The 13,103-nt window shown below is 40.8% G+C and overlaps 1 pseudogene; it reads left to right on the top strand.

Moving 5' to 3' along the window:
- The first annotated feature begins 5,324 nt into the window (after positions 1-5,324).
- LOC143402196 (serpin B9-like) lies at positions 5,325-12,808 on the top strand (annotated as a pseudogene).
- Positions 12,809-13,103: the final 295 nt, after the last annotated feature.

The following is a 13,103-nucleotide window of genomic DNA, read 5'->3' as shown; positions in this document are numbered from 1 at the left end:
TTTTTATTTTGTTGTCATACCTGAAGCTAAATTTTGCTGGATACAAAATTCTTGGTTGGCATCCATTGTCTTTCAGTGTTTGAAATACATTTTTCCAGGATCTTCTCGCTTTCTCGTCTGTGATGAAAAATTGCTGTTAACCTTATTGGTTTACCCCTGAATGTAATCTGCCCCCTTTCTCTTGTAGCTTTTAATATTTTCTCTTTGTTATGTATATTGGATATCTTCATAACAATGTGTCTTGGCGTTGGTCCACTGTGATTTTGTATGCTGGGTGTCCTGTATGCATCTAAAATTTGTACATCCATTTCCTTTTTTTATATCTGGAAAGTTTTCTAAAATTATTTCATTCAACAGATTGTTCATTCCCTTGGTTTGGACCTCTATACCTTCCTCTATCCCAATGACTCTTAAGTTTGGTTTTTTTATGTTATCCCATATCTCTTGGATGTTTTTCTCATGGTTTCTTACCAGCCTTTCTGAGTTGGATAGACTCTTTTCAATGAAGATGATATATTTTGTCTTCTTTGTCTGACGTTCTGGCTTCTACTTGCTCCACTCTGTTAGTGATACTCTCATTTGAGTTTTTAATTGGGTTTATAGTTTCCTTCATTTGTAGGATTATTGTTTGATTTTTTAAATAATCTCTATCTCCTGGTAAAGTTGCTTTTTTGCTTCTTTTATCTGTTCATGTAATTCATTTTGAATGTGTTCTTTCATTGTTTGAATTTGCTGTCTCATGTCCTCTTTATGATTTTATTCCATCTATATAAGGTATTCCTTTTGTTCTTTATGTGATCATTTTTCTGATGCCTCTAGGTCCTCCTGTATATTTAGGCTGTCCTGCATTGTTTGTACTCCTTTTCTTCCTTGCTTTTTCATGCTGCTCATATTACTTCTGGTTCTGTTTGACTACTGAGTTACTGTTTACTCCTATAAATTTATTTGGTTTTATGTATCTCCAGAGTCTCCCTTTTGTGATGGGAGACTATGACTAGAGATGATGGATTTTGTTGCACTTTAATGCAGATTCATGTGTTTCCTAAACTGTGTACTGATTCTGATGGCATATAGCAGTCTCCGGTTTGGTCTTGGGACTTATGTTTAGGTCGAGTGATGTGATGGTATTGAGGTTGGTATATCTTGGCAACCTTGGAAGATTGCTCTACTCTCTACTAACAAGAGTATTTGGGGGTAGCTAGGGAAATTGTAGCACTATATAATGCCTCAGAACATTTACCTATACACATTTAGTAAATTACACATAAACAGCGTCATGGTACTTGGGAGGAAAGGTATTAGAAGGGGAGGGAAGAAGTCACTAAAGAGAATAAGAGTAAACAGGTAGAATTCAAGAAAGGGGGAATAAGGAAATTGAAACAAAATGAAAAGACACAAAAAATAAGTTAAAAAAATAAATATATATATATAAAAATAATTTTTAAAAATGCAGTCTTAGATTTCAATTAACTTCTCTTTCAGTAGGTGGAGCTGTGCCCACTGGGCCAAGCTTCTCCTCTCAATACACAGGAACCAATCACTGTGAAGCGGCTCCTCCTCCCCCACTGGGCGGCTCTCCAATCCTGAGTGTCTAGGGCCTTTTCTTGTGTCTAGTCACTTCCCCACTTTTCGTCCAGCCAGGCCCCACTCATTGGTGACGCTCACCACAATACTGGCTACACGTAGGGTCTGCTGCTCCCGGGAGCCCTATTTTCTTGAATGGCTGGCCACACTCTCCCTGCTTGCCATTCCCCCAGACCGTAAGGTTGTGGAGTGTGGGGGTGAGAACCGTCAGCGTATTTTGCCTGCCCTCCAGTAGCCATGCTCCCAGGAGCTGGTGCAAGAGACCTCAGTTGTCAGCACTGGTGGGAGCGGAAGCCGGGGGTCCCGCACTCCGACGCCACTCCTGACTCCCTCGGTCTGACTATTGTACTCACAGGAGAGCTGGGAGGGGCCCTTGAGGTTTCCACGCTGTGTGGAGAGGAAGGGCTAGGGGGTTACACACCTGCAGTCACCGGTTTCAATGAAGCTATCTCCTACACCACATTCTAGTAGCGTAGTTCTCTGCCATGGTGATGTCCCATGCGAATGGCGCCGGGCGCTGGGTGTCCCATGCAACGGGTGTGTCCTGACCGGCTCTCCCAAGCCCCATCTCAATCATGTGGCCACTGCCTATGAAGGCTCGGTTGGTATTAACCTCAAAAGGTTCACGAAGGAGCCGACGAGTTGTTTCTGAGTCACGGCTGTTTGGCTGCCAGACGCAGTCGATCAGCCAGAAACTGTATACGGGAGCCTGAATTCACTCGCTCCAGGCTCAGTGTGTGTTCTCAGGACCTGTTTGTCCCAGGTCCACGTCAGCCCAGCATTGCCTAGTGATCCTGAGCAAACAGCATTCAGATGGTTTAAGACTCCCTTTGCCCGCACAGCTGAAGAGGTCAGAGAATTGATCTCTCTGCGCCCACCGCCATGTTGGATCCTCTCCTCACATCTATTTTCTGGAAACAACATTTTAAAAAAAAAATTTTAAAAATAATTATGAGTGCACAGTAATTATGCAAAAGGTTGTGTAATTATAGCAATTTCATGCATGCATATAAAGTACTCTAATTGAATTCACCCTACCTGTAAAACCCTCTTGTCCCCCCTTGTACAATTCCCTCCATTACCTTCCCAATTAGTCCATCTTCAACTTTCATGTCACTTTGTATTATTCCCTAGATTCTACATATGAAAGAAAATATGAGATACTTGTTTTTCTGAGATTTATTTTGCTTAACATGAAGTTTTCATGTTTCATCAATTTCCCTGCAAATCCCATTTCCTTCCTTTTTATGGCTAAATAAAACTCTATTATAAATATATACTTACCAATTTTTTTATTTTGATCAATTTATCTCCTAATGAGCACCTAGGCTGATTCCATAATTTGGCTTGTGAACTGTGCAAGGGACAGGCATGGGTATGCAGCTGTCTCTGTACTATGCTGACTTTGTTTCCTTCACATGTACACAGAGAAGAGTGGTATAACTGGATCATGTGTTAGGTAGCACTACCTTTAGTTCCTGAGGAAACTTCTTACTATTTTCCATAGTGATGGAGCTAATTTACGTTTCCACCAACAGCATTTAAGGGAAAGGGACACATTCCTACAGGACTTTCCTCCCCTAAAACCTGAGCCTGTCATTCTGTCTTTGCTTTCTGTCAGTAGGGAAGCCAAGATTTGTAGGTTTTGTGTCCTTCCCCAGTCCTCATTGTATTTTTCCCAGGGGACTTTTTAGCCTGCCTTTGGTTGTCAGTTTTAGAGTACTTTCACTTTCAGAATCCTCTAGAAAACATGCTGTGCCCAACTCCACCCCAGTGTCTCCCTTGGTGTTCCAGTGCAAACCAGTGGGTTGCAGAGGCCAGGCTAGGGGAACAAGAACAGGGGGATTAGTGACCCATCCCTGGGCAGGGAGGAGACTCTATCCCCTGTCATGACCCAGTTCATACTGAATTTCTTCCCTGGGGCAGTGACTCGCTGATTGGAAGGTAGGAATTCCGACAGCTAAACAGGCCTAATAAAGGTTTCTGGGAGTGCAGAGGCCCCAGAGTGGACCTGAGAGAGGCACAGCTGTAGATCCTGGTCCTGTGATTCAGAAGTCAGCACCAGGCTAGCAACACTGAGACCTGAGGGAGAGACTGTGTGGGAGGTGGGAGGTGAGGACTTCTGTGTGCAGGGGCTGAAGTGACAGTGTACTAAGATAGGCAAGTGTAAGAAACCTCAGGCCACCACTGGGAGAAGGGATGCCAGAGACTGAGATGAGAAAAGAGAATCCCAAAAGGCAGTGTCATTTCTGTGTTTAGAGAAACAGCTTCTTGGGAGATCATAGGGGTCAGTTGTGCTGCTAGACCTTGCTTAGGGATGGTCACAGAGAAGGTTAGCAGGATTCAAAGAAGACAAATGTGCTGCACAGCATCCTGGCTTCTCTGCTTACCTGTTTCCTGCCTCTGGCTGGTCCTGGCCCTCACCATAGTGGGCGTTCATGCTCCAACTCCACTCCAACCGACTGGCCCTATTTTCTCACCTCATCTCTCTCCTCAGGGATCACAGCATGACTTCTGCCTTACCTCTTCTCTGAGCTTTTAAAATCTCCAGTGTCCAGTTCAAAACCAGTGCACCCTTTATTTATCTGAGACTTCCCCCTAATTGATGGAGCTCTTGCTGTTTTCTGTGCATACTTGCAGGTGCTTAGAATCAGAATTCTAGGCACCTTTCCAGCAGAGAGCAGCCAGTCTTATGTATCCAACAATGGATGAGACAAGGAATTATAATAAGGAGAGATAAGTCAGGGTCGGAGAGGAGAGAGATCTAGATTAGGACAACAGAGGTCTCCTGGTGCTGAGCCTAGGAGGGAGGAGGGAGTGATTGGAGCCTGGTGACAGGCATGGAATAGGGAGCCTTTTAAGTTGGATATCACTGTTTACCAAGGCTCAAAGGTGATTAGCGGGGTCAGAGTGGGTAGAGGTGAAGGCTGTGAGAGGTGGGAGGCTAGAGCAGGGGATGGGGCCAGGCAGATGGGAAGTCATTTAGAAAAGGCACTTTTTGAGCTTATCCCCAGGGCCACTAGAGATTTAAGGGAGAGCTTAAGCTATCAAGACAATACTTCTATCTTTCAGTATTCTGTGTGTCTATCCATCTGGGGTCCTGATGGGGGAAGCCCATGTTCTTAGACTTCCCAGCCCACTTGATTTACAAATTTTAGTGAGCAGGGGCTAATGGTACTGGGGATCTCAGGGTCATGGACATTGGAGGTTCTGCAGAGGAGACATGTGGTCTGTACTAGGCACAGTATTACAGGGGATGAAGAAGTGGAGTGGGGTAGAATAATTTGGGAGGGGGCTGAAGGCAGGCTTGGACATGGGTTTGGGGGGATCTCTGAAAAATGGGATGTTATCAGAGAGGTTTTCAAGGATCTAAGTCCAGCCACTGGTGAGAGAGGGTCTCACTGCATAGAGCTGCCCCATGGTGTTTACACTCCTCTTTTTTTGTCTACAAGTAGCACCTCCTTGCTCTTGATTTGACTAGTCATCCATTCTTCTTTCTTTGACCTGTCAATTTCTGTTCTTCTCTGCATGCTTTTCTGCTCTTCCTTTCTTTGCCAGTTTGATGTTCTACAGATACCAGCCCCTTCCTCACATATCTAATCTACTCCCATGGCTTTCGCTGGGACTCAGGAATTTTCTGAATTCACAAGAAAAATGAAAGGAAAGCAGAGAGCACACACAGTGTCCTCAGCCCCATTTCATTGTGTTTCTCTGTCTTCTTTGCCCCCAGACCCTGCATTATGGATTCTCTTTCAAAAGCAAATAGTACCTTTGCCATCCAGGTTTTGAAGATGCTGTGTCAAGACAGACCTTCACAAAATGTGTTTTTTTTTCTCCCCTGAGCATCTCCTCTGCCTTGGGCATTTTCCTCCTCAGGGCAAAGGGCAATACCAAGGTCCAGATGGCTCAGGTAAGCCTGCCTGTCATTGAGAAGGAGGGACTGGTGTGCAAGGAAGGAGGGGTGAGCCTGGAACATTTCAGAGAGGGGGTATAGAATGAAGGGAAGGAGAGGGGTGAGGAGTTTCCTCCAGTGAGATGTTGTGGGGGTTGCTTGCATGGGTTACTGTGTAATCCCTTTTTCATTTATAACTTTCCTTGTAAGTATTTTTTTATTTTGTCTTAAAATTGCTGATGTCTGTCTATGTTGGGTAGATATGTGTGCTTTCTTTGAAAGGATCAAGTCTTGGACTCATTGAGCATTTTGCATTTTTCTCTAAATTCCTTAGGATTTTTTCTTGCTCTTTTCTAGCATTGTGCATTGGGAATTTAGTTATATCATTATTTCCTTTGTATCATTATAATAATTAATGCTGTTTGACTATTTTTGATGAAATTATTTGGGTTGGTAAGAGAACATTCATATTATTTTCTAAATTATAAGTCACATATTTAAATATAATATTAAATATTTACTTAGAATCATTCTTTAAAAGAGAAGAAACATTTTATTGTTTAACTTATTGAGAATCATCAAGGTTGGTGTGGAAACTCTCTTCAACTGCTGCTGCTGGCATGAAGGACTTATGGATGTCACTCCAGATACCGCCACTCCAGAGCCCCCATCTTCTGCTGCAGTCTTTTCAGGGAGAGAAGCCTTACAGTGACAACAAGATAAAAATGGACATTCTACTAAAGGCTATGGGTCATCCCTATAATGAAAACAAAATGTGGGCTGTAGAGAGAACCTGAACCATGCAAGGACTCATTGACTCATCAAGAAGTTCCTTAAACTTGTGGCCTTGGAACAGTGTTCACTTATGGCAATCAGTCCTTTGCTCCTCCCCCAGATGAGGGATGTTTAGGCAGTGATGGTAAACTGGTCCTACAGTACTGCAAATCTCAGGCCTGGGAATGAGCCACAAAGGAAAAACAATTTGCTACTCAAAATGGTTTTTTACAGAGGAAATGGCTCTAAAAATTTCAAACGCTTATTGTGAGAAGAGACTTAACAGATATCAGCTACTCAGCAAGTGTCCACTGTGACTCATGTTTATGCATAAAAAAACATCTGTGGAATGAATAGACTAACAAAAATATAAGTATGTTAATACACAAATATTACCAAAAGATTGCCATTCCATTATGCCTGTTGCTTCTGCATATTACTAAGGTTGTTCCAGATCTGCCTCCAAAGTTGAAAAGACTGAAACTACATAAACCTCCATTACCAATTTCCAAAATGATTCAAATTGGTGACTTATAGAATTGTCATTCTGCCAATTTCTTTCATGGTAAAAATTAATTTACTAAAAGATTTTTCCTTTTGGTTGTATATTATTCAGGAAACTAAAATATGTGTGGGATATAAGATGTTTACTTTTTTTCCTGTTGAATTAACTAGTCAGACCAAGTCACATTGACCTATTAGCTGAATGCCTTATATAGTCCAGCAGAGAGTAGTCCAGCTGATAGAACAGGTTTGGTAATTTGGTTGTACATCTTTACAAGGTGATAAGCCTTTTTTGTTGTTATTTTCTGGCTAATATCTACTCAAGAAAGCAGGTATGCTGACCAACTGGAAGACAGAGAAAATATACATTGTTTAAATTTAATTATGTTGGGAAATGGAAGTCATTTTATAAATTCTAGAAAAGTTAGTTTTATAGCTTTTTTTAGTACTATCATTTAAGATTGAGTTCCAAAGTTTTTCTGCTCTGTCACTTATTTATACAATCTCAAAAGCTAGTACTGAGCAAACCTAAAGAAAAAATAGACAATATGTTAGTTATTTGATTGTTACATAGAGAGTTATTTCTTTAGAAATTGTTTTTAATAATTAGTTAGTAGGTTGATTTCCATGTTGTTGGTTTTATTTATATTGTTGTTGATTTTTTATTTACATTACTAATGTCATTGAATATGTATTGTGTCATTTGTGTATTTCAGAGTCAATGAAACTCTTCTTGTGATGTAATATGACCTTTATTGAAATATAAATATCATATAATATACATATATCTCTCTCTAGGATACTGTTTAAGAACTTATTTATTCTTATCAAGCATATTGCTCATTTTATACTTTTATTTCCTTTTAAATATTATCATGATGATTGCATTCCTGTCCAAATTTTTCTTGGACTTTTAGTTTTTTGAACTGCATCTTCTTTGTAAATAAATAGAGGCAAGTTATTTTAGTATTTTGAACTGCATCTTTTTGCACATAAATAGAGGCAAGTTATTCTCTAATTCTGACTAATTTATGGTGTGTGGGGGGTGCAGGATTTAAGAATAGTCCCTTTTCTGAATCTCTCTTGCCCCTTGTACTTTTTTTCTCTCACTCACCTTTAAACTATGCAGAGATCTCTGTGCAGGTGCAAAACCTGTATCTTTTACTCAGCAGGCTCCTGGCCCCTCTCTCCACCTATCCCACCAGTGACACTTCTGAATTAGAATCAACTTCCTCTCAAAGAATAAATTTATGCAGTATTTGAGAAGAAAAAAAATACTTACAAATTCTTTTATATATATATATATATATATATATATATATATATATATATATTTTAGTTTTTGGCAGACACAATATCTTTGTTTGTATGCGGTGCTGAGGATCTAACCCGGGCCGCATGCATGCAAGGTGAGCTTGCTACCACTTGAGCCACATCCCCAGCCCATTACAAATTCTTTTGAAGACCAAGATCCTAGTTGAGAGAAGTTTGCTTTCCTTCACAGGCAATGTCTTTAAACACAGAGGAAGACATCCATAAGGGCTTCAAGATGTTTCTCAATCAAGTAAACAACCTGGGTCAAAGTATTTGCTTACAAAAGCCAACAGGCTCTTTGGAGAGAAGACCTATGATTTCCTTTCAGTAAGTTGAGTCAACAGAACAATAAAAGCGGTATTTAAAATACCTGGTGATATACAACCCAGAAGAGAGACCCTAGAGACCAGACAGGATAACACATTTGGGAAACTGTGGTAAGAGGATGGAGAGTTAGAGGCCATCTTGGGCAACCTAGTGACACCCTTGTCTCAAAAACAAAATGGAAAACTGCCTTGGGACATAGCTCAGTGGTACAGTATTTGCCTAGCATGCTCAAGGCCCTGACCTTAATGCTCAGTACTGAGAAATCAAGCAAAAAAAAAAAAAAAAAAAGAACAATATTCTAGAGAACTTGAGAAACTCACAGTAAACTATTTTTGGTAAAGACCCCAATTCTACAATCATAACTTATATTATTTCAATTTAGGCAATGTCTCAAATTTCATTTATTATCTCTGGTTTTTCAAGGCTTGAAAAATATCTCCTAACAAACTAAAATGTTTCACCACAAGTAGCTTAAGATTTGATCATGTTTTTAATTTTAAGAAGAGCCTAAAGGTAGCATTCAGAATGTTTTGAAGCTCACTGTCATTTTATTGAGCAACCTGGCCACCTGAATTATTTCTCTCCAAAGACATTTAAGGAGCCCTGTCTTCAGTTCTACCATGGGGAGCTGGATCTGCTGTCCTTTGCTGAAGCTACACAGAAGTCCAAGGAGCATATAAATACTTGGGTCTCTAAAGAAACAAAAGGTCAGAATTATAAGTTATTTCCCTCTCCTCCCAACCCACCTCTGTTCTCTTTGCTTCTCTCCTCTACCTCTCCTCCTCACTGCTAATGTCACTGGTGTTGCAGAACTATCAAAGCAAGGTTGCCTGGCTGAGCCTCTTGGTGGCTCACAGAAGATCTGATCAATGCTCAGGTTTTCAAAACCAAACAATTCATACTGTCTGTTTCCCCAGGGCTAGAATGGCTAATGCAAGTGTCAACAGAAACTCATAGGTCAGATTTCCCATGTAATATTTTACATGTCACTGGCCTGTATTGTTCACACAGCAGGTGACTGTCATCTATGGGAACAGATCAATGGCCAGATCTTCCCAAGCCATGACCTTGGCCCTCTTATTCCTGGGGTCAGTTTGTACTTCATTTCTCCCACTTTTACATGTTAAGATGACTTCTCCTACTTTTTCTTTCCTATCTCTCACTTAAGTGCCGATCACATACTTGAGAAGCCTAGATTTGATTAGTCAACTACAGAGCCTCTCTCAGGGTTGATCCATTCCACAGATTGAAAACACACTGCTTGTGAGGTGAAAACATACTCATTTCTGTTTTAGAGTGTGACAAGTTCTAACCTTGGTCCTCTAGATCAATAATGGTTTGATGTTTGAACTATCCAGGCATTTACACACCAACACGAACATACTTATTTTTGCTAACATATGAGATAGTAAAAAAATACAGATAGTTCTTTCCAGTATTTCCTCTTGGAACCTTTTATTTTTATGCCCTCAAGGGGCAGCTAATTGGCAGGGATGGTCTTATTTCCTTGGAATCATACCACTTGATATACAGGGAAAGAAGGACATACATTCACCTACCCTAATCATTATCTGTCCCAGGGATTCCAGGTGCCAGGAGTATGGAATCATAAAATCTCTTCTGTAGTTTCCAGAAACTCCTCTTATGTCTCTGATCTGGAGCTATTTAATTCTGGTTGCCTCAGGAATGTTGCCAGGTAGCTGTACAATGTTAGAACTGGGCCTGACCACAGGGCCTTAGACCTGACACTGCTCTTACCCACAGCAGGTAATGTCAGCTCCTACCCAGCTCCTCTCTTCTTTGCTGCTTGTCTTTTTTTCTAACCTGGTGTCAAGTTTCAGCTTGGTCCCAACCTGCTTTCCTCCAGTGACTTTGAAATCTTTCACCATAATCAACTTGGTGGATATTCCAGTGTCTGTCAACATGAATACCACTCATAGCTGGGATTTTTTACTTTTATACCTATCATCCAAACTCAGCACATTTGAAAACAGAATAATTGGATCTCCAAGACATCGTGTAATGATTATTCACCATGGATTCAGAAGAACCAACTGATAGAGTTTGTGCTTATCTTGAAAGGTAAAATTCCATAGTAACTATCAGTGAACTCAATTGATGAGCAGGTCAGGCTTATTCTTGTCAATGCCATCTACTTCCAAGGAATGTGGGACAAGCCATTTGACAACTCATGCATGGGAGAAATGGCTTTCAAAGTAAACCAGGTAGAGAGACTTTCAAAAATTATGCTAGTCTGATGAAGAAATTGAGTAGAAAATTTAACTTTGCAAAGGTATAAGTGTTTAATAATAATTTCAAACTTATTATCTCTTTTAATGAATTATAAACTCATTGAAAAAATGATGCAAATAAATAATACTTGCTGTCTATTATGCTTTACATCCTATTAACACTCTAACTGCCTCTGATGAACTCTCATACATGTATTGGTTTAATCTCATTCTGCTTAAATAGAAAGCAAATGAAGATATATATATGTCAGACACAAGGCAGGGTGCAAATAGGGAGTGTGAAAACACACTTCCTGAATCAGAATTTTGGGATTGGTTCAAACATCAAACCAATGTGGCTCAATGGTATAGTGGTCTCTTAGTACGTGCAAGTCTCCAGGTTCAATCCACAGAAATACATATAAATAAATAAATAAAATGAAGATATTGTGTCCAACTACAACTAAAAAATATTTTTAAAAAAAATCTCACATTTGAATTATTGTTAATCATAACTTATTATTGATTCAGCATTCACCATATTGTATCATTAAACAGGAGTAGCAAAGGCCCTAGTCAACTGTGAGTTATAACTTTAATTAAAACAGATATTAGAATATTTGCTAAATTCTTTAATTCCTTAAAATACAATGTAATACAATAAGGAAGCTTGTATGTATTAAACTCCTCCCCTCTTTATAAGGCATATTTCAGATAACTATTTATTAATTTCTAAGAGTGCTGGAACACAGAAGAATTGAGAGTTTTCTTTCTCCTTTTCATACTGTTATAAATGCTGTGCTCATGTTGTCATTCATCTCAAGATGAGGAAAGGCCAGTTCAGATGATGTGGCCGGAAGCCAATTTTAACTTCATCTACAACAGTGAGGCCCAGGCAAAGGTGGTGGAGCTGCCCTATGCTGGCAAGATGATGAGCATGATCATCCTGCTTCCAGATGAGGACATGGACCTCAGTGTGGTGAGTCAGGAGGGGATGCACACCTTTGAATTCAGAATTTTGGTGGGAAGAATCAGGTATACCCCGTGCTCTCTGTTTCACAGTATCTCCAACCCAAAGCCCAAATGGCCCATTCCTGACCTCCTTGTTTCCTTGCGGTATGATCCTTATTGCAAGAGAGCCAACTGTCCTCTCAAGGGTGGCAGTGCACTGTGATGACCTAAAGGGTCTCTGTGAGCAGAGCAGCTCTCATGGGCTTTCCCTCTCTCCAGGTCCCTACCTGTGATGATGAATTTCCACAAACAGTGCCTCATTCCACCTTAGGCCTCCTGGAGCAGCTCACACTGAGAGATCTTCCTTTTCCCAGTCTCTTTTGCTTGCCAGCAATGGTTCATTGTGTTAAAACTTAAAGCCTCCTTCAAACCAATAAATACAATTAGAAAAGCACCATTTACCTGTCTAGATGACTTTCACAATAAACATGGTTTGCTAGTGGATGGATATGGAGGGGCAGCCACAGTCTTCCTGCAGGGAAATCACATATGGGATAGCACATGGGGTGGTTGACAAGTCAGAGCCCTCACAAGCTTCTGGGAAGCTGAAGGAGTTGCCCATACTGTGTGGACAGTCAACATGGAATGTTCAAGGAAATGTCTGTGTGTCCATAGATACATGCCATATTCTGAATATGAACCTGTGATTCTGGTCTTTCAGGTGGAAAATAACCTTACTTTTGAGAAATTCATTGCCTGGACCAAGGCAGACTCTTTGCAGAATATTGAATTAGAAGTTCTCCTTCTGAGATTTAAACTGTAGGGGGATTGTGACATGGAGTCTGTGCTTTAGCATTTGGGAATGGTTGATGCCTTCCAACATGGCCAGGCTGATTTCTCTGCAATGTCAACTGAGACAGACCTGTGTCTATCCAAAGTTCCGGACAAGAGTGTGGTGGAGGTGAATGAAGAAGGCACTGAGGCTGCGGCAGCCATTGACATAGACAAAGTGTTTGACTGCACATCATGTTCACCAACATTCTGTGCTGAACATCCCTTCCTTTTCTTCATCAGGCATAACAGAACCAACACTCTTCTGTTCTGTGGCAGTTCTCATCTCCCTAAGGGTTGTACTTCCCCACCATGGAGAATTTCCATCTTTCCATGTCTCCCAATTCCCTCTACAGTTTACAAGGATGGGCCTTTAGGTGAACACCAAATAGAAAAATGAGGGCAGGGTCCTAAGCCTTCTGAACCACTTGCCACTGTGATCTCATGATGCACCACTCTCAGCTGTCCCCATACTGACCACTCATTTGTACCATAGAACTAGGTCATGGACAATAAGCTGTCCTGATTCCCTGTTGTACTTAGGATGTGTGCTGTACAGAGGCCATATGATAGCTTACAAACTTTCCCTTAGATGGCCCCAAACACATTTCCCACTCATTCCACATGCAAGTCCTGCTTTCCTGGAACTTCAAACTTGTCACACAGCTGCCTTAGCCTAAATGCCTCAATAATAA

Source organism: Callospermophilus lateralis, chromosome 6 (genome assembly GCF_048772815.1).
Source record: "Callospermophilus lateralis isolate mCalLat2 chromosome 6, mCalLat2.hap1, whole genome shotgun sequence".
Taxonomy (NCBI): Eukaryota; Metazoa; Chordata; class Mammalia; order Rodentia; family Sciuridae; genus Callospermophilus; species Callospermophilus lateralis.
Note: the sequence above shows the minus strand (reverse complement) of the source record. Positions and strands in the feature narration are given on the sequence as shown.